The 27545-nt window shown below is 38.2% G+C and overlaps 1 pseudogene; it reads right to left on the reverse strand.

The window, feature by feature from the left end:
• Window positions 1-27545, reverse strand: part of LOC143390181 (short transient receptor potential channel 7-like) — a 63806-nt pseudogene that overhangs the window by 15901 nt on the left and 20360 nt on the right.

A 27545-nucleotide genomic window follows, 5' to 3' on the forward strand; every position in this document is an offset into this window, starting at 1 on the left:
ATTTTACCACTGCCCAATAGGTTCTATTTTTTTTTGGGGGGGGGGATTTTTCCAGGCAAAAGGGTATCACAATTACATAATATATTTTTTCTTTTGTTTTTCAAGATTTTCTGTTGGATGAAAACAAAATTTCCTCATGTAAAAGATAGCCCTTCTGAGCCAGGTGATTAATAAACTGATCATTTTTATGCCACATGACCAGGCTAGAGCCATGAAAGTGCTCAGAGGAATCTCCAAAGAGGATGATGATTGATGCTTTTGACACTAACAGTGTTTGGCAGCTACTGGTATCATGCAGCGCAGTTGGGGTAGTGCCTGACCAGCCAAACTGTCTGTGACAGCTCTGATCTCCTTAACTCTGAGCATCTGTTAGAATGATACCTCAGCAGGACAACACAGTGGGGAATGTCTGCTCAGAGCATGTGAGTGTCTGACTGGCCCCTCAGATGTCCTCTAGAAAGGCCTGATGTCCCCAGGTCTCTTGTGCTCACTGGCTCTGCCTTGTGCTTTGGGCAGACAGAGGAAATGAAACAGGACCCAGCAGAGGTCATTTACCCTCTCTCCAGTGTCCTACCCATGGTCACCACACTAGGGAGAGGATGTATGCCAGTTGTGTACTTGCTCCTGGGCATCATTCTGTCTCTGAGAGGCTCTTGAGGGTTACAGCAGTGTCCGCTCTGTCTGTGAGGCATTTAGGCTAGCAAATGAAATGCCTTGTCTGAAGCCACGTATCTACTAAGTGGGAACTCAAGCAGCCAGGCTTCCAGCCATAACACTATACTTCTACTCAACAAATTCTGCTTTCTACTAGGAGTTTTTCCAAGTAGAAAATGGGGCCATTTATGGCATGACTGTAAAGTGTGCAGAAGATGATCATTTGGCTCAATGTTAGACAGGCAATATAGATGGAAATGGTCCTTCCACCACTGCCCTCCCTCCTTGACATTCTTTGCTGAGGGAAACCTTCCATGGGACACATTTTCTGTTCTTCTGGCTCCAAATGTATAAAAAGAATCTTGAAGTTGGCATCAGGAAATAGAAGTTTATGGAGAACACTGGCTTGGCATGTTACCATTCTTTGTGGATTCCTTCCACTTCTATTAAGAATGCAGGCGACTGACAAAGGATTACAGTCTGTAGTCTTATTCAGCTCTCTCTGCAGTATCCCACAGAACTTTTCATGAACATTATTTTCTTTTTACTTTCTCAGTCTGCCTTCTACCTCAGGTGGTGATTCTGCTTCTTACTTAGAGAAGTTGAAGCTCTCAGTATGAATTCCCTCAGCTTTTCTCCTGTGGTGATCATTAGTGCTATTTCCCAAATTGCTCTGTTTTTCTCTCCATTCAAACCATGGCATGATTCTACTCCCTGATCCTTCTGGAGGTAGTGTAGGAGGTCTGACTAATTCTTCATAAAGTGCACAGGAACAAAGAGTGCCACATCCAGGTAAAAGCATGTGATTGTTGGGGTGAGTCTCTAGGTCTAGGCTCTAGGTTTCTACCTCTTGGCATAGTGGAAACATTTGACATGTTGGCTATTCTATCGGCTTGAATTCCTGGAGTGGATCCTGTTCTAAGATGGAAATAGGATAAACAATGAATAAATCTTAATTTGTTGAAAAGTCACTGCAATGTTGGTTTTCTTTGTCAACACAGCACAAGTTAGCCTATCTTGACTAATATCCTGTCCCTTTCATCCAACAAAATGCTGTATCCACATCCATCCTTTTTTGTTTTAAGACTTTCTCAGATGATAAGCTGTCTCCCTGGATATCCCAATCTTTAAAATCACTCTTGATTAACCCTCAAAAAATAAAATAAAATAAAATAAACCAGAAAACAAAAAGCAAACACCCAACAACAACAAAAACCAAAACAAAAATAAAAACCAAATTATTTAGAACTTTGCATTGTCTGGAAGGCTGCATTGTCTGGCCTGTTTTTAGCCTCATCCCACACCTCACTTCCCATGCCGTCTAACTTGGTCACATTCTCTTTCTTTTGGTTCCTCTTACTTGGTTTCTTTTCACCTCAGGACCTTTGGATATACTTTAAATATGATCTTTCTGCCAGAAATGCCATCCCCACCACTGGTTGACTGTTTATATTCTTTTGCTCTTGAAGTATGAGTTCCTTAGAGAAATTTCATTCACTTCCCTACTTATGTCATATCTGCTTTTAGAAGCTCTCATAATTTCATGTTCTTCATAATACTTACAATTGGAGTATTACAGGTTATTTGTGTGATGCTTCGATTAAGGTCTGTCTTCCCTCTTGATGGCCAAGATCATGCTACTTTCATTCATTATTATGTCCCCAGTGTTTGGTAAATCACACTTTGTAATCATTCAGTAAAAGCCTGTTGAAGGTACAAATGAGGATACACAGCCATGCTGTACAATTTGGTAACCACAGGCCACATGTTGAACTTTAAATTAATTAATTTATAAAGATATAAATAATTATTCCATAATCACACCAACCTCAATTCCAATGCTAATTAGCCACATGAGGCTTATAACTCCCATATTGGAAAATAGAAAATAGAACATTTCCACCATCATAGAAAGTCCTGGCACTATCAAGTTCAGGAGACAGTACCTGGCATGAATGCCTTCAAGTGTCTGGTTCTTGGCAAACTTTCAGCCTATTTCTTTCCCTGTAATGATAAAGCCACAGGGAAGGATCACTCCTCTAAACACATTACCTGAACATGCTTCTCTTTCTCAGGGATCTGTGGCTTTTCACTTTTACCTCTCTCTGCCTAAATTGCCATCCTATTTAGCACTTCCCATTCATGAAGCCTCCCCCACTGCCCCCCGCCACAGATATTTCTGTGAAACTATATCATTGGGAAAATTTTACTAAGGTCCCAAACAGTGATAGCCAGTATATCCTTTGGCCTCTATATTGCACCTTTCCCATTCCTTTGTGCCCTGCTCAGACAGGATTGTATCATTTGTTCACTATTTCTGCTATCACTACATGAGCCCCTCAAGAGCAAAGCCTGGGCCTTGGTCTTCCAGTGTGCTGAGCACAGAACTGGTGATATGTAGACATCATTGAGTGTTTGTTAAATGAGGAATATGTAAGTGAATGAAAATCATAGAAAATACTATTTCCTTAATTCAGTAGCATGAGGAAAAAGGGAAGTGTGTTATTGAGGTAGAGACAGTAGGGCCTTCCCAGGACCCTGTGCGCTTATCTTCCTCCCCATGGACATGTATCAGAACCTTATTTTGTGTGAGAATAGCTTCTGAAGTCAGGAATAACCCCTAAGTTCTTGGGTCTTGAAGACTTTGGAGCAGTGAAACTGTTTCTTGAGGAGAGTGGGAGCCTCTCAGCTGAATGAAAAGATGGCTCATACCATGATCAGAGTCCAAGCCAAGCTGCACCCCACAATGATAGAACTGGGAACCAACTGGAAGTCTGAAACAGAGATTAGACAGTGAATTTAACTTTGCTCAGATAGTTAAGTAGTTAAGGGACGCCCTCCTGTGCACAGGTTGCTGCTGTTAAAGTCATGGGATATTTGTCCCAAATCACTCACTAGACTGATAGCTTATACACTGTCTTATTCTCCTTGGGTTCTCTAGCAGGCTGAGGTAAGTGTCTGTAGATCCTATGGGTGGTGGCTAAAATGATTGATTAGATGGAACTAATTACCCTTGTTGGAAATGCTGCATGGTAACAGATATGCTTTCTGTTCTGATAATAATCTATTTTGCCAAAAATATTCTCATGTCTTCTTGTGATTTTTTTCAGTAGCAGGCTTTTGCTTAATTATGTCTATCTCCTTTTAAGATAAAGTTATACCTTCTGTCATGCAAACAGGACATTCTGAGTTTCTTTGCTCCATCCTCCTTGAACAATTGAGCCTACAGGACTAATGACCACATAGTTCTCTTGTAGTGACTAGGATATTCACCTGATCCTAATTAAGGCAGACTGGAGGAAGGAATGAGAAGAGATGATATAGGGAAAGGAAGGGAAAACATCATTATGGTAAGTCCAGAGATGGAGAAGCAACAAAGAAGACTGAGACATGTTGTCCAATAGACAACTGGTCCATTGAACAAGTTGAACAGGACACCAAGACCTGGGTCTTGATGTCTGTGACATGTCACTGAGCACAACACACACTGGGTTCACTTTAGGGGTACAGCCTGGGTCCAAATTAGCCAAATTGGGATCCAGACTGGGTCTTCATTATTGGTGGGGCTGGAAATCCCCTATGCATTTATTTAGAGTCAGTTTATGTTATGAGAAGAAGGCCTTTGAGAAGGAGATTTAGGTATGTTTCCCCGGGGCTAAGATAGAGAGATGGAGAATACTGTTATCCAAAATAGCCCTGGATGAGGAGGTCTAGAGTAGTGATGTACATTAAGGACTCAATAATGTCTTTAAGCATAGAAATCTGTTTGACTATGTTAATTTAAGGTCTCCAAATCTATTTGAACACAACACATTTTCTTTCACTATCTTTTTCTTTTTAAGGTAACACCTTATTAGCAACTCAAGGAACTGCCAAGATAAACTAGGTTATTTTTTTTTTTTTGATACTGGATTAATGGGTTGATTTTTACATCATGTAGACAGAGCCATAGGAATTTTTTATGGTTTAATACTCTAGCTTTATCAGGTATAAAAGGCAGTATATTTGTAATTAGGCCTTGGTGCTAGTTAGTTTATAACTCAAATATCCAGGTTAGATTGTGCCTACGCAAGCATGGTAAAGTTAATAAATTAAAAATGGAAGTGCATTATAATATTAGTATGCCTTTTGATATTATATATTTTCACCAGTAATTCATGATAGAATAAATGTCAAGGAAAGCTTTGAGTCTGCCTACTATTGCATAATGGTATACATGGTTTGAAAGAATTTATCCCCTGGAAATGAGCAAGGCTGGCATTTTATGCTGGTCATTGATCATCTTTCTGCCTATGGATGGCAACAGACATTTGACATTCATGATGGATATTTCCTGAGACCTTTCTGACTCTCCTAGTTGGAAAATACCCCAGAGCAAATAATTTCCCTCATGAAACATTTTTATTCTGAACTAAACCATCATACTTATGGAGGGCTTCACTTTTTCTTGTCATTAAATATCAGGGCCATTTGTACTTGGTAATTGACAATGAGAGGGAACATATAGCTGTGAGGAAGTGTCAAGACTTCTGGCTTTACTGTGCACTCTACCATTGGTGACAGTTTCTCTAGACTTATTTTATGTTTCAGAAAAATGGCTAATATCTGCATGCCATGGACTCTTGAAATTGCTCATGAATAGCTGAAACTGTGACTGTAAATTTTCAAACATCAAGCATCATCTCCTGTTCTCTGGCTTTTCAAAGACATCTTCACTTTTCCCATGTGCTAAGTGGCAAAAAGACACTCTGGCTTGGGGAGGGAAGAAAATATTTGCAGTTTTGGAAATTCAAGCTCACCTTTACTAGTGCTGTGCAGCCTCTACCGCAGGTTTATGTGAACTCAAGGGCATGGATATCTCAGCAGTTTCAGGAAGTGATTGCCATGCTTTAGTAAAAAACATCAGGGAGTTCTTAGCTTAGTTTAAAAAAATGTATTTCCCTGAGCTAAGAAAATATTATTATACTTGAAACCACAATCTGACCTTTCCAAGCACCGCAATAAACTCTCTGCTTTCTAATATGAATCTCAAGGCTACCTTTTCCATGGTTTATCAATATGATCTTTGGGACTCAGAGTCTTGGAAAAAATCAATTTTTTTCTTAGGATTTGTGACTATTATTGAAATAAAATGGCAGAAATATTTTATCAAACTTGGAAGCTCTTTCTAGATGAATCCCAAAGATCCATGTCATTTCTTGAAGACTGGTTGACCTCACACAAAGTAAGATAATCAGGGGAGAGGAGACACTTCAAGTGGCCAATTTGGGAGGTATTAAAAATACTTTTTATGTTTTACATGTGAAATAGCCACCCCCCAAATAAAAACAAATCCTCAAAGACAGATCCACTCTGCCTTGCTCATATAGAAAGTCCACTGACATTTAACCATACAAGTTTTTGGAGCTTTCCAGTTTTCATCAGGACGAATAATGTCAGCCAACAGAGCAGATTCTACAGACTTAAAATATATATAAAATGGAAATACAAGTGATTTTTGCTCCTTAGGACCTAATCTGATCAGACACTACGATGCAAGGGTTATTGGGTGACAAGAATCATTACAGACATGTTGATATCTATTGAGGAGGTGGAACAAGCTTACTTTTGGGAAAGTCTACTTAAGCTTCCCACTAAGGGATTTCATATGACTTTGAAATAAATTTCTCTAATCCTTTGAGGACCATGGATGCCACAAATCCTTTACTCTAAACCATTTTCAACACAATAAATGCTATTGAAAGACCTGAGTTATCTGTTTTTCAAGATTTGGAACTGGCTTTCAATAATGGGATTCCTCACTGTGACACTACTGCCAGTAGTCTGGAGTCTGAAAATCTCTTCTGTTCTCCAGGTTAAAGGTCTAGTCATGGGCTGACTCATGATTCCTCTCTCTCTATTTGGAGGCTGGGAATTGAGGTGGGAAAAGGTGGTGGGATCTTAGCAGCCCTGTGAGACTGGCAGATCCCTGTCTGGAGAGAATTTGCGTGTAATCAGTCACTTTACAGGAACATGAAATATGAGCACAAAGCTAGGCCAGCTGCCCTGTGAAGTGAGGCAGGAAGGCCAAGAAAGATGGGAAATCTTACCTTCTTGACTTCATATTTAATGGCAAGTTTGATCCGGCTCAAACTTGAATGGTGGTAGTTGGACCAGACTTGGAGGTTCACATCACCATTTAAAATCGCCTCTACCTCTTCTGTGTCTCAGCACAGGTCCAGCATGCCCACCACAAAATCCTTGCATTGCATAGATAACTTCCTGTAATCATTCTAACAAAATAAAGAAAAATCAGGGGTGTGTCACACTGAGCCCTACAGATAAGCTTGTCCAGCACAGCAGTGTCAATCAGCAATTGTCCACCAAGTGTGAACTTAATGGAACACATTGGAACCAAGGGCAATTGCTGGATTCAGAAGACAGAGATGTTTCTCTTGACACACAACCTAGAGGACATCTTCTCTAAGTCAGCACTTGTCAGAGTGTAGTCCACAGATCACTTGCATTAGAGTTACTTTAGATCATGCTAAAATTGTAGAATCCATGGGAATGAGGCACAGGAATGTATTTTTTTTAAGTTTGCTCTTTAAATGATTTGAGTACCCGCCATAGCCCATCCAGGCTTTTTCAAAGCAGCGAATATTTGGGCCTGATTACTAGCCAATTGTAAGGGAGGAATAATAAGGAAATGAACTTTTAAGATGCTAGAAATAATACCTTACTCATTTAGCACCAACCTAAAATAGTGACTGCTCTGCATAGGAATTTACTAGAAAGATAAGGCTGACACACTGAAGTTGGAAGAAATTTATACACAGGTATTATTTCTATATGTGCTAGAAAAATGCTTGTAACTTACACATTTAAAACTCCAATGCAATTTACACTTTACAGGATTCTTTTTTATTACAAATCCATTTGTATGGCAAATCATGGCTCCTTAAATTACTTGACTGATGAGTAGACACTTTTCGTCTTGAACTTTTTGTTGTTTCACTTCTTTAATGAGTTTCCCCTGGTATACTCTTTTCCTTCCCCTAGGTATATCTTTCCAACTATCTTTGAGAAATTTCCTCCCTTCCTTTCCTAGAAACACACCAACTTCTCTCCCTCCCAAACACACAGCTTAATTTCTAGATAATGATCCAAAATGTTGGAAAAAAGAATGTTTCATGTCACTCTCATACCACTACTTTCCTCCAAATATATCCTCCTGAGGCTTCCTTATTGCTTTCTTGGTTGAAACCAGTCTATTTAGAAACTACATAAGGACCAGATGTCACTTTCAATGTTAATCAATGTCAACAACCCTCAGACTCATAAATAGTAGTTGGCAATAGGAGAGCAGTTTTGCTTTTCCGGAGCCCAGATTCTTCAGCAAATAGGTGGGAGCCTGGCAAACTGCAGGAGCTCAACTATTTTTCTGAGTTAATGTTTTTTGTCTCCTTCCAGGGCTGCTGCATTAAAATGTCACTTCACATTAGAGAAAGAGGTAAGTAAATGCTTGCTTGCTGGGAAAGGGAAAATGATCATGAAAATATTTTCAGATGAGAATGGATACCTTTCATTTTTATGTATAATTTAGGTAGAAGAAGGAAATTTGAAAATTACGAGTAGAAAAAGGACTGCTCAGCTTAGGCAGATTGTGATGGAGAAAAATTGGGGTAAGATACTTAGAGTGTCCTAGGTTTGGCCATCTATTGGGTAGTGGTTGGGTGGTGACATGAAGAGTTGTAATTCTGTGCTTTGGAGCTACTGTATACCAGACACTAAGTTAGCAGAGAACAAGGTCAATGTGATTTCTAAATAGTGAGGGCTGAAGGAGGCTGGGGATCCATCCTTAGGGTCCCATAAAGGGTAATGCCAAGTAAAACTTGCACAAAGTTTGTCCTGGTTAAAACATTTTGCAGAGTGCCAATGAGCCAAAGTTGGGAATCTCAACGTATAATACACTGGGCTCAGCAAAATGCAGAAGATGGTTCACCTCACCACATTCACCCTGACCCATTCAACTCTGGCAGTCCCTCTGTTACAACTGACTTTTCCTGAATCTCCTTCCCCTGAAGCATCAACCTATTGCCTCTTCAATGAGAACCAGAATTGTCTTTGAATGTTAGTTTTCCTGGTAAAATGGAACCTGTTGGCTAGACTATACATCAAATCTTGGTGGAAACTCCTACCTGTAACTGAATGCATGAATGGGTACATTAAGTAGAAAAGGCTTGCCTTAGCCCTGATCTAAGCTCCCACACTGGGAACAAGTCAGGCTGTATGGTACTATACATGTTTGGTTTCTGCAGAGTTTGAAGCAGGAAGTGCTCCTTCATTAGAAGCTGTCAAATTCCTGGGCTCTTTTACCTAGCCTGCCCATCAAAAAGGAGGCACCAGAGCAGCCAAAGTGTATAAATACATTTTTGTCTTCTTAGACACAGGCTGTATGTCAATAAGGCTGGTATCTGCAGGTGGCTGGAGGGAAAAGAGAGAACTCAGGCCTGCCAGAGAGGAGAATCTATGGTCATGTATGGTGGCAGAGGGTTATAGGTGAAACCTCTAAAGAATTATGATGAGTATGCTTAATTGGGCCAACCCTGAGCTCTTGAGCCTTACAAGACATACCCCTCACTGTAGTTGAGATAGATGAGATACATGATCAAGACATCAGACATGCTCTTTAAATTTTTAAAAAATATATTCCTATATTCTGGGGTTCCCCAGTCCCAATGGGTGATAGGAGTGTCATCTAGCTCAATTCTTATAAAAAGTCATGATGGAAAGGCTATCACCATTTTCAACTTAAAGATGAGGAAACTAAGACAGAGAGAAAAACAGGATGAATACACTTCTCTTTCTTGTATTAGTTACTGATCTATGGGTCACTCTCTCACCTTTGGTGATTTGAACTCCTATCTCACTCCCACTGTCCCTCCATTACTGCCTTTGTTATTCTTGGCAGTTTCAGTATATTGAAAGATGATTTTCCTAATACCCTGTCCTCTCACTTTCTTGACAGATCCTTTTCCAGTGAGCTCATCTTAATCCAAACTCAGCCACTCAGTCTGTTAGTTATTTCAGTAGTTGTGTATCATCCATGACTGCAACTACAAATATCTTTCTTTCCAATCACCGCCTCCCTATATATCCAACTCACTGTTTCTGGGACCCCAATTAGTAATCTTTTAATTTCACCAGACCTACAAGCAATTGACCATTATCTTTTACCCTGATTTATACTCCCCTCTTTAGGTTACTGTTCTCCTCCTTAAAAAGCTTATATTTCATTGTTAATTATATGATAACCTCTGCACACATCATCAACTTTTCTGGGCTTCACTTTTTTTTAGCCTTCACTGGATAAAAGCCTGGTCTTAGTTGAGTCTAATTGTCTACCACTCTGGTCCTGCCTCTGTACAGTAAATGTGTCTGAGAAGAGACAACTGCCCTGATGCATCTTCCTGTTAACTGTCTCTAACCTCAAGTAGTCCTTAGTGCTCCTGGCAATTTACTCTTTTACTCTTAAACAAGCATTTCATACCTTTCCCCCCTACACCTTCAAAAATCTCTACTTCTTCCTAACTCGTGGATGAGGACCTTGTTTTCTATTTATTAAGAAAAATAGAAGTTATCAGCAAGGAAGCTCCCCATGCTCACACCATCACATATATGTACCCACACACATCTGTGTCCATGTATTCTGTTTTTCCTCCTTTTACTTTGGATGAACTGCCTCTGCCCCTCTCTAAGATCAACTCCTCCACTTGCATTCTGGAAATCATCCTCTTATGCCTACTCAAGGACGATGCTCCTACAATCTTCCTTGTTCTCTCCTGTGCTGTTAACTTCTACTCTCCCTACTTGCTCAGCACACAAACATGTGGTTATTTTTCTTTTCTTAAATAGAAATTTATCCTGACCCCACTTCCTTCTCCAATTGCTACTCCAATTTTCTGTTCCATTCTACACCAAAATTCTTCAATAGAGTTTTCTACATTTATTGTCTTCAATTGCCCTTTTTGTACTCTTTATTGTTCCATTTAATAAGGCTTTCCTGCCCACAGAATTTACTTTGACTCTTCTCGGTAAAGTCATAAAGGATTTTCATGTTCCTAAATTCAACAGTTGGTTCTCAGTCCTCATTTTACATATCAAGTGCTTTGATATAGCTGATCACTTCCTCTTACTTGATATACAGTTACTTGGCTTCAAGTATAACATATATTTTTGTGTTTATTTTTCCTGAATTACTACTTTTATTTTCACTCTTTGTTGATTCATACTCATTCTCCTTATGTCTTAATTTGGGAATACCCCAAAGATGTGTCCAGTTCTCAAAAGTCTCCTTTTATCTATTGACACTCATTGCTTTAGTGATCTTATCTAGTGTCATGGCTTTCAGTAATGTACATATACTGATAAATCTGAAATTTATATCTTTAATGCAACCTTCTCCCCTGAACTAAAGATTCATATATCTGACTGTCGACTTTATATCTTCACTCAAATGTCTAATAGGCATATTTCAAATTTAACCAAAATTTTGAATTGAGTCTTTACCGCATTTTCTTTCCCCCACAGTTTCAGTTATTCTAGACAAACAATTCTTAAATCTAGCCTTGATGTCTATCTTTCTCTTATAACCTGGAAACTTAGTGAAACTTTGTATGAAAATGAAAAATAAAACAGGGGTGGAGATGTAGCTCAGTGGTAGCATATCCCTGGATCCAATTTCCAGAAAACAAAATCAAGGAAAGGTAATGGGGAGTTGAGGAATGCTATGGTTTGGATCATGTGTTAGACTTAGTTCCAAGGGTGGTAGTAAGGGTATGCCCCCAAATTACCTAAGGACCTTCTACTAGGCCTCACTTCTTAAAGTTACTACCACCCTAGGGGCCAAGTCTCTAATAAAATCTTTACCCCTCATACATCAGATAAAGCACTAAATTCTAGGGTACATAAAGAACTCAAAAAGCTAAACACCCCCCCCCCCAAAAAAACCACCCAAATAACCCAATGAATAAATGGGCCAAGGACATGAACAGACATTTCTCAGAAGAGGATATACAATTAATCAACAAATATATGAAAGAAATGTTCATCATCACTAGCAACTAGAGAAATGCAAATCAAAACCACTCTAAGATTTCATTTCACTCCAGTCAGAATGGCAGCTATTATGCATACAAATGATAATGAGTGTTGTCAAAGATGTGGGGAAAAGGGCACACTCATACATTGCTTCTGGGACTGCAAATTTAGTGCAGCCAATATGGAGATTTTTTGGAAAATTGGGAAAGGAACCACCGTTTGACCCAGTTATCCCTCTCCTCGGTCTATAACCAAAAGACTTAAAAACAGCATACTCTAGGAACACAGCCACATCAATGTTTATAGTGGTACAATTCACAATAGCTAGATTATGGATCCAACCTAGATACCCTTAAATAGATGAATGGATTAAAATAATGTAGCATATATACACAATGGATATTACTCAGCAATAAAAGACAATAAAATCATGGCTTTTGAAGGTGTGGATGGAGTTAGAGAAGATAATGCTAAGTGAAGTTGGCTAATCCCCCAAAACCAAGTGCTGAATGTTTTCTTTGATATAAGGAGGCTCATTCATAGAGGGATAGGGAGAGGGAGCATGAGAGAAATAGGCAAACTCTAGATAGGGCAGAGGGGTTGGAGGGAAAGGGAGTGGGCATGGGGTTATAAATGATGGTGAAATATGATGATCGTTAATATCCAAAGTACATGTATAAAGAAAAAAACTTATTTTTTCTCTGTTTAACATCCACTATATGTTTCTATCACAATTTATATATTCATTCACTGATTGATTGGTTGTTTCCAGTTCTTGGCAATTAAGAAGAAGGCTGCTATAAATATTCACATATAAGTTTTTGTGTGAAAATAAATTCTTATTTTTAGAAAAACTATATAGGAGTGGGATTGTTGAGTATATGGTAAGTGCATGTTTAACTTTGTAAGAAACTACAAGTTTGTTTCTGGAATAGATATACTATTTTACATTACCACCATCAAATTATGAGAACTCCCGCTACTGCATAGTTTTTTTTTTTTTTTTTTAAAGAGAGAGTGAGGGAGAGAGAGAGAGAGAGAGAGAATTTTTAATATTTATTTTTTAGTTATTGGCAGACACAACATCTTTGTTTTGTATGTGGTGCTGAGGATGAAACCTGGGCCACACATATGCAAGGCGAGCGTGCTACTGCTTGAGCCACATCCCCAGCCCTATTCCATAGTCTTGCCAGCATTAGCTATTGCCAAATTATTTTCTGTGTCATGGTATTTCATTGTGGTTTTAATTTGCATTCACTAATGGGTAGTGATGTTGGGCATCTTTTTCTGTGCATCGTTACCACCTCTGTATCTTCTTTGAGGAAAGATCTGTTCAAATTCTTTGTCCTTTTAAAAAACTTGAATTGTTAATTTTCTTATTGTTGAGTTTTGAGAGTTCTTTTTATATGATGGATATAATTATATATTTATATAAGAATTATGTAAGTTTTCAACTCTTTTCTCTTTGTCTGTGACTTATTCTCTTAACAGTAACTTTCAGAAAACAGATGTTTTTAATTTTGGTGAACTCTAGTTTATCATGTTTTCTTTCTATGATTATGCTTTTGATGTCACAACTAAGAAATATTTCCTTAATAAAGAAAATTTTTCTCTAGAACTTTCATAGGTTCGTTTACATATTTAGCCATGACCCATTTGTGTTAATTTTTATATAATATGTGCACATAGATTTTCACTTGTTCTAGTCTCATTTGTTGAAAAATTATCCTCTTTCCATTGAATTGCTTTGACACAATTGCCCAAAATTACTGACTATATTAATATGTGTTTATTTCAGTCTCTCTATTCTGTTCCTATAGCCTATCTTTTCCTACCTTCACTAATACCCAATGTCTTTATTTTTGTTGCTTTCTGTCAATTATCAAAAGTAAATACTTTTAGTCCTCCAACTATGCTCTATGTTTTAAAATTGCTCTGACTTTTTTTCATTCCTTCCATTTTTATATAAATTTTTTAAAATAAGATTATTCATATCTAAAATAACTTACTCTGAGATTTTTTTTAAAGAGAGAGTGAGAGTGAGAGTGAGAGAGAATCTTTTTAATATTTATTTTTTAGTTCTTGGCGGACACAACATCTTTGTTTGTATGTGGTGCTGAGGATCAAACCCAGGCCACACACATGCCAGGCGAGCGTGCTACCAGTTGCGCCACATCCACAGCCCACTCTGAGATTTTTAATGGAATTTTATTGAATATATAAATATTTGTGGGAAAATTGACTTCTTTGTTGAGTCTTTCAAACCATTAACATGATATTTATCTCCATTTACTTAGGTGTTCTTTGATTTCTTTCACTGATGTTTTGTGGTCTCAAACATATGGGTTTTACATATGTTTGTAAGATTTGTATTTGAGTATTTAATTTTTCAACTACTAAAATTTACTTTTTTCTTTTATATTGTTCATTAAATAGTAATATGATTAACTTTTGTTTGTTTTCCTTATGTCCTATGACTTTGCTAAATTCACTTATTGGTGCTTTGTTGGTTTCTTGAGATTTTTCCATATGAACAAACATATTTTCTGAAAATATCGATTGTTGACCTTCTATGAACACATAGTTTAGACACATTTATTAATATGACTGATAAAATGCTCAGAATGATTATTTTACATTTTTTTGACTTATGAAGTATTGTTTTAAAGAAGAAAATGTTGTCAAAGAATGTTTTTTGTTATCTTTCAATTTTTAATATTTTTTAGTTGTCAATGGATCTTTTTATTTTATTTATTTATATGTGGTGCTGAGGATTGAACCCAGGGCCTTGCACGCGCTAGGCAAGTGCTCTACCACTGAGCCACCCCTCATCCCTGTTTTTTGTTATCTTTCAACTCAAACTTATTAGTTCCATACTTTTTATGTAGTCAACACATTAAACGGTTTTAAAACTACTCACCCTTTATTTCTGGTTTTCTGTTCAACAGATATTAGCTGAAATTCTTTGGTTCTTAGTAGCCGAGAATTTCTTTTCCTTTCTTTGTGTTCTTAAATTTCACAAGCTTATTTATTACTGAGATGCATTTCTAGTCCTAATACAAAGGACAAACTGAAACCATCCAACAAGGTAAATTGATATCTTAAACTTTTGGTGCTGAGGCTATGGTTTTGACAGCATCAACTTAAGGAAATGATTAGTTTGCTTGATTTTGGTTAAAAAATTCCAACTCTACAATTTTGTAATAGCTATTGACAAACTTAAAACAAAAGAGGGAGAGAAGCTCATTACACTGATGGGTCAAAAGTGAAATGATTTTCTCAGAAGGATGCTGTAGAGACACCCACACAATACAGAATAATTAACACTCATTTCTCAATGGAGACCTTAGAAATTAGATTTTAAAAGAGTGTGGGCTTCAAATACATTCCCCCACCCCTCCCTTAAGGAATGTAGTTATTTGAAAGGAATGTGTATGGAAAGCTTCAAGTGAAATATAAAAGGAGGTAAGTCAGTAGATGTGTGTATGCTGTAAAACCTTGGAGATGTTTCTGCTTTTGACATTAAGGTTAAGTTTAATAAATGGTTGTTATGACAATAATTAATAATAAATATGTTCTAAACATTTTAGTGTGTTACTAAACAGTCACAAGTGTCTTATATAGCAGATAAGGCCATTAACCCTAAATGAGAAAAGTGAGAATTGACTAAAATTGGAGGTCACTGGTTACCTTGACTGGAGTACTACTGGGAGAATAAGGGGCATCACCAGAAGATGAAAGAAGTATTAGAGCCAATAGTTTAGACAGCCCTGGTGAGAAATTTTATTGCAAAGAGAAATGAATTAGTAGCTGATGTGAGAAGTAGGGTCAAGAGAAGCTTTCCTTTCCTTTCTTTTCTCACTTCTTCTTTCATCCTCCATTTCCCCTTCCTTTTTTCCTTCCTCCTCCTGATGAGAGAATATTTTTTTATGCTGATGGAAATTTTTCAGTAGATAGTTATGCTAATCATTGTCTATGATATTAGTAGATCATTATATTAATCCAGTAGGCTTAGCAATTTAGAGCATTGAATATAGTGTATAAGTAGAAGAATAAATTTATATAGAATCACATATGGTTTATTTGTAGTAACAGGAGGGAAAGTCAATTTGTAGGTGAGGAAGCTAGTAGGGTTAATTCATGAATGAGGAAGATTACAGATATTTTCTTCCTATTGCCTTAATTTCTTTCAGTGAAAAAGGACTAAAAAGGATTAGTTGAGATTGGAAATAAAGAAGGTTGTAGTAGAAGTTCAAGGAGAGGAGGTCTGATATAGGTTTAGGGGAACATAAAAATGCAAAGATTGGTCAGTTAGGATATGAATATGGAGAAAAATAAGAGCCCATTTGAGAATGATGGTCCTCAATTTAAATGAAGTCAGTCAATGTGGTGATTTATTTTCCTACCACATTCATTTTCTTGGGTGCCAGCATGGAATAGATAAAGATTTTACCAGGGTTGTTTTTTGTATACAAATCAAGAGAGGGGCTGAGAAGTTGAACAGTATATGAAGGAGTGCTTATGATTACAGTCATGGAACTGAAACTGGCATGAAGAACTTTGAGGGGAAGTTAAAAAATGAAAGAAGGGTTATGTGAGTTTGGGGTACTGGAGGAGATAAGAGACTGACAGAACTGGTGTAGTCAAGGAAGATGGAAACATTGGAGCTGCTATTCTGAGAGTGTGATTGGTGATGCTTAGATGATGGAGGATTTACATTCATTGATCAGAACACGGGTAGGCTCAAGTAAGCTGCTGATGACCAACAGAAGTGTGGAATATGAAGAGATGAATCCAACTGAGTCAGGGTGTTGGAAGAACAATCTATGTGTATGTTAAAATGCCAAGAATTTAAACAGATGGAACTGAAATCATGGGGAATGATTGGGAGTGACCCATTGTTGCAGACTGTACCAAAAAGGGAAGTGGCAGATGTACTCTAATGAAATATGGCTCAAAGATGGATGCTCTTAGGGAGGAAAGATGGAGAAAGGTATGGAGAGTCAAGGAATAGCAAGGGGATGCCCATCCCATTGCCAGGCCCAGTGCTATGAAGACTGTGGGAACAAAACCAGCCCCAGTTATGAGGACTTCAGGGGAGACTATGTCATTAGGGGTAGCCAATCTTTAGAAAGAGTAACAAGGTGGAGTATCTCTCAGGGAAGGAGTCAATGACAAGGGTCCTTTGCTGAGGAGGAACTATGACTTCTAGTGGATGAGGTGAGAGGGTATCTGGGAATGAAGAAAAAGGCAGGTATTAGGGTGGAGTATGGGAAAGGAGGAATCTTCTGGAGAATTCAATACAGGTCCCAAGAGTGATCTGGGACACAGTGGCTTCCTATGGCAATTACATGGAGAAGCTTAGTTATGTGATGTTTTAAGGATTTGTGAAGTGAGGCAAATAAAGCAGGAAGCACAGTGCTGGACACACAGGTCACACACAGTAACTTTTAGCTCACAGGACTTCAGTGCTGCATCCTACCCTAGAAGTCCCTTCTGCACATCCCCTCACTTGTTTTGTTGATGAGAAAACTCTGAATGCTAATATTTAACAAATATGACTGAATTCTTATTAATTATAACTGTAATCATTGAAATAAGTAATAAAAGTGAAATGCTGGGTAAGAACCTGAGCCTGGTGCTCATTTTTGCAGATGAAAACTGAAAGGCTTCAATCCATCTTTTATGTTTCATGCATACAATTAATTGTTTCATTAACCTTCACCATATCACAAAACTCATAATCCAAAGGATCATCAAAGCAAATACTCTTCAGTATTTAAACTCCACTTAGGAGCACAGATCTAAGGAATGTGGTTCAAATTTTGCATATGATACAGAAATCCAGTACTTCTCGAAGCTTTCTCAGGGAGATTTAGATAACTCCTTGGTTCTCAGCATCCAGGGTTCTGCCCTGAGGGTAGGGTCAGGTAGACCTAGGTCCTTGCCCAAGACCCCCATAGAGGCTCTGCCATTGCTTACTCACTGTCATCCTGAGTTGATATGCTCTCTGCAGGAAGTCTTCTTTTGTTCACCCTAAATGTAGTTCCTGCATTTTCCAAACGCATCTCTGTGCATCAGGGTTTCAAGATCTGGGAAAGATTAGTGTGTGTGTGTGTGTGTGTCTGTGTGTGTGTGTGTGTATGTGTGTGTGTGTGTGTGTGTGTGTGAGAGAGAGAGAGAGAGAGAGAGAGAGAGAGAGAGAGAGAGAGAGAGAGAGATTGGTGATTTTGGAATTTTTACTGATTAGTTTTTTTCATGAGAAGGATTGCTGGATAGTTAGTGTTCGGGTTCTAATCTCAGCTCTGCTGCATGCTGCGTGTATATTTTTGAGTACAAAATTTCATCTCAGTATTTTCTAGTTAAGTCTACATAACAGGGATGATAAGAATGTCTACTTTGTAATTTGTTGCAAAGAGAAAACTGAAAAAGATAATCTAAATAAATTTCTTAACACAATAAATGACAACTGGCCAATATTACAGCGATATGGACTTTCAGGTTAGCAATATGGCTAGTTGTCAATTTGAGTGCCTTTTCTAATACAGCTGACAAATCCTCTTATTGGATTCACTCCCAAAGTTTACTCTGTGTGAGTCCTTACGTAAAAGGTACAAACAGTTGGACAGAAGATTAGAGTATGGAGATTGGGGCAGAGTTCTGCTAACTCACAATGCAGGAGCAGCACCCAGGTACTGAGCACTGAGTATGCAGGGCACTGTGTACCACCTTCTTCTACCAAGCAGAGTTGACAGTGACTCTGTAGACACTTCAGTTTCCCACCTGGTTTTTGGTTTACTTAATTGGCAGCTACTGACATTGTGAGCAGCTCTTAGCACTTCAAAATGATATTTGTGAATTCCCAGAAGTAATGGATTGTTCTCCTTGTTGATTTTTTAACAAGTCCCTTCTGTTGGATTCAGAAGCTTGCCTAAGAACATAGGCTGTCTTTTAAGGAAGCATCTCAGGTATTTCATTAGCAACTCAGGTATAATGTCTACTGATTTAGCACCCACAGTGCTGGGCTCTGGAAATACAGATCTAGATAAAAGACAATCCTCACCCTTGATGAGCTCAGGGTCTTCCTGAAGAGGATACAAGTAACCAGATGAGAGCCACAGGTTGATATAAGTGCCTTGGGGAGAAAGACAGGGTGGGGACACACTAGCTTAGGTACAGATATCAGGGGCTTCAAAGAGAAGGCAGAGTGTGAACTGACACCTGAAATAAGTAGATGTTAGTGGGGCTGAGGCAAGTGAAAGAAGAGGTAGCAGAGAATAGATATTCCAGAAAAAGGGAGCTCCCAGTGCAAAGGTTCCATGAAGAGAGAATATTCACACATGTATGGCTTAGCTGACTTTAACCAGAGCATGGTCATATGCACAGTATTCAATATTTTACATAATTTCTCAGAATTAAGTGAACATCAATATGCTATGTATCTGGAGAGGAATTTGTGTACACTCTGTACATACTTATCCGGATTAAAGATGCTGCTTGTGTCTCTTATGGAACTTCCAGAAGAACCTCTAAGCTTTCTGCTCTTCCTGCTAGAACCACAGTGAACCCAAACTGGGAAGCAGGTCTACCTATGGGAGCTTTGCCCCATGCTGTTACCACACATATCTCACTCTAGCCAACATAGGTATGTGATCAATGGCAGAGTGACTCCTCTAAACTGTGACTTAGGAAATATGCCAGGACATGTAAGTTGAAAGAGGAACCTCCAGCAGTCCTGTGGTTCACTTAAATAGAAGCAACTCCACCTTTTTTCAGGCCTGCCTCCACCTGGGTTGGCCTAAGTATGATTGATTGGTCTCTTCACTTCTCACAGTGAGAAACTATGGTTTGAATGTTTCTTCCAAAGTTTATGTCTTGGAAATTTAATCCCCAATCCCTAGTGTTGGGAGATGCGGTCTAATAGGAGGTGATGAGGTTATGAGATCTCTGCACTCATGAATGGATTAATGTCATTATTGGGGGAGTGGGTTAGTTATGGCATGGGTGGGCTTGTTATAAAACCAAATTCAGTCTTTCCTTACTCTCTGGCACTCTCTTGCCCTTCTACCTACCACCATGGGATAATGCAATCAGAAGGCCCTCACCAGATGCTGACACTTTGACACTGGACTTCCCAATCTTCATGGTTCTGAAGAGAACCATGAGAAATAAATTTCTTTATAAGTTATCCAATCTGTGATATTCTATTATAGAAACATAAAACAGGCTAAGAGACAACATTAAAAGATATGAATAGTACTATTGTTGCTACTATTAGTTATTATTTATTGTTTACTATGTACAAAGCCTTGAGCTGATTGTTTTACATATTTAGCTCATTAAATTCTCACCAGAAACCTAGGAAGTAGTTTTTATCATGTTTCTTCTGTGTAGACAGGGGAACTAAAGCCCGGAGACTTCAGTAGCAGCTGAGATCTGAACTCAGGTATGACTGACACCAAACCCATGATTTTAACATTGGTAAGTACTTATTTGATAAAAATATCAACTGCCCTACCTCATGACCTGAATATGACTCTGCAGGCCAGGGTGTGATAGGGGTGTTAAAGGTCCTTCCTGATGAAAAGAAAGAGAAAGATGAGGGACTATTGTTATGAGACAAAGGTACTGAATTTAAGTAAGGCAATCCCTTTTTTGATATACCTAAGAGATGGTTAGCGAGGGGAGGCCAGCTGAATCCAGGGATCTGAGATTAACCTTCATACTCTTAGGTTACCAGTAGGTATGTTTATGATCAGAAAGACATGGTATAGAAGCTGTCCCTAATAAATAGGCCCATCCTATTGTTCCCAAGGCTCTAAGCCTCTGAGAAAAATGTCCATCTGTCCACTCCCCTGTACCCTCTTTGGTCTCATGACTCTTATCAGAGTGTTAGTTACTTCTATTCTGCAATGAGTCTTCCAGTTCCATCAGTGGTGGTGAAAAATTATGGAAATGGATGGGGGTAAGTAGAGGGATTGCTGAGTTCCCTCCTGATGTGACTTGGGGAATCGTGGAGCGCAATTCTCAGGCACGCAGAGAAACGGCATGGTAGGATGAGACAGCATTACTTATGTTACTTCAATCCGTCAGGGGGCAGCATGGTGACTGTTGTTCATGATGCCCTGGCTTTTAACTGGCACATTTGGGGGGTCAGTTTGCTCTACTGGGCTAAAGCATACAATCTAGTTTCATAGTGGTGCTAAAGTAGAAGATTTCTTCATCCTGGATCCTTCCAAATTTTTCACCCACAAAGCACACAGCTCAGCCACATCAGTGCATGGATTGGCTCATGGTAGACCTCATGTATAAATTCATTCATTTAATCAGTAATCATCTGTTATGGGATAAATACTATGCTGGAGTCCTGACAGTGCAATGGATAGTGAGGCAGGCATAGTTTTGCTCTCATGGATGTGGCAGACTTGAGGGCAAGGTAGACAATGAGAGTCCAGTTGTGAAGTGGCATGGTGAGCTCTCCTCTTTGCAATTTAGACCTGAGTCCCTCTATATCCGGCCTCACATTTATTTATTAGCAAGACATTTCCTTCCAAATAAACCCAACTGCTAAATTGCAGAAACTAGGAACGAGTCTGTTAGCTCAACGGTTTGAGTGACTTCTAGGAGTCACCCATATGGAGACGTTCTGCTCTATTCAACATGGGCTTACTGAGTCTCCTGTGTGCCAGAAATTGTGCCTTGCATTGGAAACAAAAGGAGGAGTAAGATGGCATTACTCCTCGTCCATGAAGTTATTGCACAAGCGGATCTCTTTAATATCATGTGGTGAGTGCTAGTCATTCAGGCAGCATGTGGTCATTAAGTAACCATTTTGTGCCAGGAGCTGTTCCGTTTTAGAGGTACAGTGATAAGCAAAACATATAGCCTCTACTCTTTGGTACTTTTTATTTTATAGGGGAGTAGGGATTGTAGAGAGGGAATCACTATTTTATATAGATGGTGAAACAAGAACTCCCTGGGGGGACTTTTTTTGTACCAGGGATTGAACCCAGAGATTATTAACCACTAAGCCACATTCCTAGCCCATTTTATATTTTATTTAGAGCCAGGGTCTTACTGAGTTCATTATGGCTTCATTAAATTTCTGAACTCTCAATCCTCCTGCCTCAGCCTCTGGAACCACTGGAATTACAGGCCTGCACCACTGGCACCTGGCCCTCAAGGGGATTTTGAATAAAGAGTTGAAGGAGGTAAGGAAGGTAGTAAAACAGATTTATGAGATGTTCTAGGCAGTGTCACAGTCACAGAGGGAGAAGAGTGTAAAGGGAGAAGAGGGAGAGCTTTAGGAGTTCATTAGAAATAGCTGGGGGGCTGGTGACTGGGGCAAAGAGGGCCAGAGGAGAAAAGGAAGAGATGAAGCCAGGAGAGCAGCAGGGATCAGATGGCCCACACCCTAATAGGTACTTGTCAGGACCAGTTTTTCCTCTGGTTAGATGGGAGTGTCATTAGAAGTTTCAGGAAGTGAAGCTTACATGATCTGATTTATGTTCTGAGAGAGGATCACTCTGGCTGCTGGGATGGAATAAATTATAGAGGCAAGACTAGACCAGAAGGACCAATTCTAGGGCTGTTGCAATTATCCAGAGGAGAGAAGATGGTGGCTTGTATCTGAGAAGTGAAAAGTAAATAATCAAGGAGATGAGGAGTGTACCATTCTAAATGTCTTTTAAAGAGTAAAGAGGATTTGTTGATGGACCGCATATGAAGTATAAAAAAAAAAAAGAAAGAAAGAAACAAGGATGAATCAGAGGTTTTGTGCTTGAACAACTAGTAAGATAGAGTTACCATTGAAATGAGCAGTAGTATAGGCTAGATAATTGTTTGGCAAATTTTTCCCTCCTTCCTCTCTGTCTGCATGAGAAGGATCTACATTGATGTTGGCTTTGGTCATAAGACTTGCTTAGGCAAATGAAATGTGGGTGGAAATGACGGTGTGTGGGTTCTTGGCCTAAGAAACATCATGGATTTTCTGTTGTCCCCTTGAGAGCTGACTGCTGCCAGGAGAATGTGTCCTAGGTAGATATCCACTATCTACTGGGCTCCAGAATAAAACTTAATACAGCCTCCTTTACTAACACTAGAATTTCAATTATAAAAATAAATGTTAATTTCATAGACAACTGAGTTTTGAGGTGGTCTGTTACATAATATTAGTGTGGCAATTACTGACTGATAAAAGGGACACAGCTTGGCTCCGTTCTTTCAGACGTCAGTATCAAAGACAGGTTCTCAGCCATGTCTGTGTCTGGGAAGTTGCCCTGGAAGAAATAAAGCCATTGCTGAATCCTAAAGATTCACTTACCCAGTGTGAGAGGTAGAGATAGCCAAACTGAGGGCATATCACAAGCTGAGGAGCAAGTAAATGTTGGTATGTGGCTAGAAGGAAATTGACCTGGGTGCAATAAAGCAGTATAACTTGGCTCAAAACTATGATCTTGAAACCAAAGCTGGCTGCTAACAGCCATTATGTTATGCTTAGATGTTTGCAGTGACTTTCTAAAAGTCCTAGAGAAGGCAGAGGTGAAAAATGAGTAAGGATTGCTTTTAAAAAAGTTTTAATCTAATTAGGAAAATGAGATTTCATATTTTTGCTTTGAACTGATTTATTTAATGAAAGACTGGATAACACTTGGAAGTAGTTCTTATAACTATTGTGTAAACTCAGAGACTGAGGCTTTGACATGATTTAATTTATTTTCACAGTGTTAGTGGTCACTTATGTGCTTATTCCTAGGCTTTTACCTCCAAATCCAGACTGTATATTTTAAAACTATTTTTAAAATATTTATTCTTAAGCTTTATGTGGACAAATATCTTTATTTTACATTTATGTGTTGTTGAGGATTGAACCCAGTGCCTCCTGCATGCTAGGCGAGCACTCTACCACTGAGCCACAAAACCATCCCCTCCAGACTGTATTTTAAAGATCAAACTTGTGTATTCAACTGGAAAATGCTCATCTACACTTGTAAGTCCTGCATGCTCCAAGCAAAACAAATGGATATTCCATCTAACACCAAAACCAGATCTTCTGTTTCCTGTTTAAGGAAAGAGTCCCTATATACTCAGCCTCTGGAGCTAGAAATTCTGGGTTTATGGTATCTCTGCCAGTTACTTGCCAAGATGTATGTATTCTTATCCAAATTATCTTTTTTTTGTTTGACATCTAAACATCATACTCACACTATTATGTCAAATTCTCACCATTTATTGTCCAGACATTTGTACTAGCCTACTAATTGGGCCACTTACTAACTAGAGTTCCTTTTGCTATCCAGATGCTAAAACACCACTCCCTTGATTCAAAAGCTACAAGAGCAAATTTGGGCCTTTTATTATCACACATTATTAACATCAAGTTCCTTCCTGTAACACAACTTCCCTTCAGTAGCACCTATCCTCCATAATTACTAAGCCTATTCATGCCTTTGTACATACTCATTCTTCTACCTTTATGCCTTTCTTTCTCTCTCTCTCATTCATCAAACAGAAGGATGCCACTTTTCATCCTTCAAGAATCACTTCAAACTATTATCTCTTCTGAGAAGGCTTCTCTCATATTGCCACGTAGCTTGTTGCACTCTTTTCTTTTCTCCTAGCAGTTTGCTCATGTTACCCTATAGTGATGGTCTTGTTACAGTCCAGTCTCTCCCTTTCTTTGGGGTTGGGGCCTGGAGTTCATTCATACTTGGTATTCCTAGGACCTAGCACAAGGTTAGGCATGCAGAGGTAAGACTACCTTGATAATACTATTCTAACCATTCTTATTCTGTTTCCTCATCTGTAAAACAGGAATGATAATCTGTTTCTAAATTTCAATTTAGATGTTGTTATGGAAATGTTCTGCTGGAGTTGAAGAAAAAGCGAAAGAAGTAAGGAGTTAAGGGATTATTTAATCCATGCACTTGGCTTTATGAATGAGGAAGATGTGCTGCAGAGCAGTGAAATGATTCAGCCAACCTCACACGGAAGTTCATGGCAGAGCCTGAATCTCCTGACTCAAGGTCTTTTTATTCCATTTCTCTGCTTTTGGAAACTTCAAGGACATATCCTAGTATTGTCCCAAAGGATCTTCCTTTCTGATGCTATATAACTTGAGACATATGCCATGTCCTGAGGAGAGTCTGATCATAAGGCTGCAAGCTATTTGCTTTCCTCAAGTAATCTCCTTAATAGGACCAACATGCAATTGCTCCTCAAATATTTGCATAAAATATTTGGGTTAAAAACAGATCCAAACACTATGCTTCATCTCTGATTTCTAAATTTGCAATCTTAGAGGAGAATCTATTTAGAGTAATAAATTCTGGCTCCTGATTTTTTTTTCAGCCTAATTTAAATATTTTTTTCCTCTTCTTGCCAACTTTTTCAAGCTCAATTTTCATTTTTATGTTAAAATATGTTTTAAGTGCATAAAATATGAAGTTTCTGATGTCCTTTGGGAAAATACTGGGTAGATTCTTTAGAGTATAAACAAAATAATTACCAGAGAAGAGAAATTGTCATCAGAAAGACTTTTTGTCCAGCAGTCCTAAGTGAGATGGAAAAGGGCTCAAAGTACTGTTTTCAAAGAATGTGTGTGTAGGAGAAGCTGTTAACTCAACAGTAAAGAACATTAATTCACATCATGCAGAATGTTGGCAGCTGCAGGCTACTGCTCCTAAGAATTAAAACATGAACACTGACCTCCAAGCAATTGCATTCTGAGTAATGATACTGGAGATAGAGAGGGAGAGAGAAAGGAGGAGGGGAGAGAGAGAGGGGGAGAGAGAGAGAGAGAGAGAGAGAGAGAGAGAGAGAGAGAGAGAGAGAATATGAATATATGAGGAGGGGCAGGGGGAAGAGAAAAGAGATGAAGTGCTTAGCATTTCAATGTGTCCCTTCTGAATTTTTAAAGCTTTTGTCAATCAATAACTAGTAATATTTATGTGAAGTCAAGAAAAGCAGGCTATTATTATTAATTCCATGATATAGGTATGAGAGATGGAGAAATCACAATAATATGAAAAATGATCATGCTACCAAGAATTTGGGTAGCCCATTTCTGTTTGAGAACTGATAGTACTTAGAAAAATTTAGCTTTAATAATTGTTTTATTCCAGTAATTTTAGTAATATTTACAATCTAAATTTTCTTGATTTTCTATATCTTATACAACATGACCTCAACTGTTACCTGAGCATGTACCCCTACTTATCTACAATTCTTGGCCTTTAGGGGTCAAGAAAAGAGTGTATATGGTACCACACCACCTGATACATTTTATTTGGTGCTGATAGAAAAGTGTATGACCTTCTGTTGCTCAGGCAGTGTATATTTTGAAAGAAAGTCTGTGCCAGGATATTAGAAGACTTTATTTCAGAGTTATTTATTGCTACACTGTGTTTTAATCTGTGACATCTATGGTATATATCAATCACATAGCTTGTAAATGGTAAAGAGAGATACACTTAGTTCATCAATCTCAGGAGAGATTTCTGGCTTGTTACATCTGAGTGATGGAGATTTTTTTCACTTTTCAGTTACTTGCAGTTATCTCACTTTTCTTGATTGGCATTAAATAGTACTATACCTTGGATCTAGAGGCGGCAGTGGCATTCAGGAGCTTATTATAACTCATGGGCTGATGGGCAAAGAAAAGAACTATGACTTATTACTGGTACTGCACAAATACCAAACACTAAAATAATCTAAAGCCTGAAAAAAATGTTAAAAATGAACTGAATAATGCTTTTGACTTCCTGTTTAATATTTGTGGATGAAAAGAAATTTCCTAAACATAATGAAAATAATTTTATTCATAATAGTCCCCCCCAAAAAAAATACCTGAAAATAAATCTAATAAAGATGTTTTTTGATTTTTTTTATATAATTGGGCTGTGGTTGTAGTTCAGTGGTAGAATGATTACCTAGCATGTGTTAGGTGCTGGGTTCAATCCTCAACACTACATAAAAATAAATAAAAAAGGTATTGTGTTCATCTACAACTAAAAATATTTTTAAAATTTTAAAAAATATTTTTAAAATTTAAGATTTAAAAATAATAATAATGAAAATTATAGAACACTAAAGAAAGAAATTGAATAAAATATTAGAAGGAAAGACCTCCCATGTTCTTAGATATGCAGAATTAATATTATTAAAATGGCCATATTATCAAAGCTGATAAACAGATTCAACTTAATACCTATCAAAGCACCAGTGACATTCACAGAATTGGATAAACTAATCCTAAAATTTATTTGGAAGATTAAATGATCAAATAGTCAAAACAATCCTGAGCAAAAATAGCTGGAGGCATCACAATACAGAATTTTCTTTTTTATTTTATTTTATTTTGTTTTATTTTATTTTTTTTATTTTTCATACATTTGATTCAAGTGAGTTATGAACTTCCATTTTTACCCCAGATACAAATTGCAGAATCACATCAGTTACACATTCACAATGTTTACATAATGCCATATTAGTGACTGTTGTATTCTGCTGCCTTTCCTATCCCCTACTATCCCCCCTCCCCTCCCCTCCCATCTTCCCTCTCTACCTCATCTGTTGTTGTTCAGTTCTTTCCCTTCCCCGCCCTTTCCCCTCATAACCTCATATATGTGATTTTGTAATTATACTACAGAGCTACAGTGAGAAAAACAACGTGATATTGGCATAAAAACAAAATGTAGACCATGATTAATTAGGATAGAGGATGTATACGAACCCACATATGTAAAGTCTTCTGATTCTTGACATTGTGCCAAAAAAATATGCTGGAGAAAAGACAGCTTTTTCTTTTT

This window comes from Callospermophilus lateralis, unplaced genomic scaffold (assembly GCF_048772815.1).
Source record: "Callospermophilus lateralis isolate mCalLat2 unplaced genomic scaffold, mCalLat2.hap1 Scaffold_300, whole genome shotgun sequence".
Lineage (NCBI taxonomy): Eukaryota > Metazoa > Chordata > Mammalia > Rodentia > Sciuridae > Callospermophilus > Callospermophilus lateralis.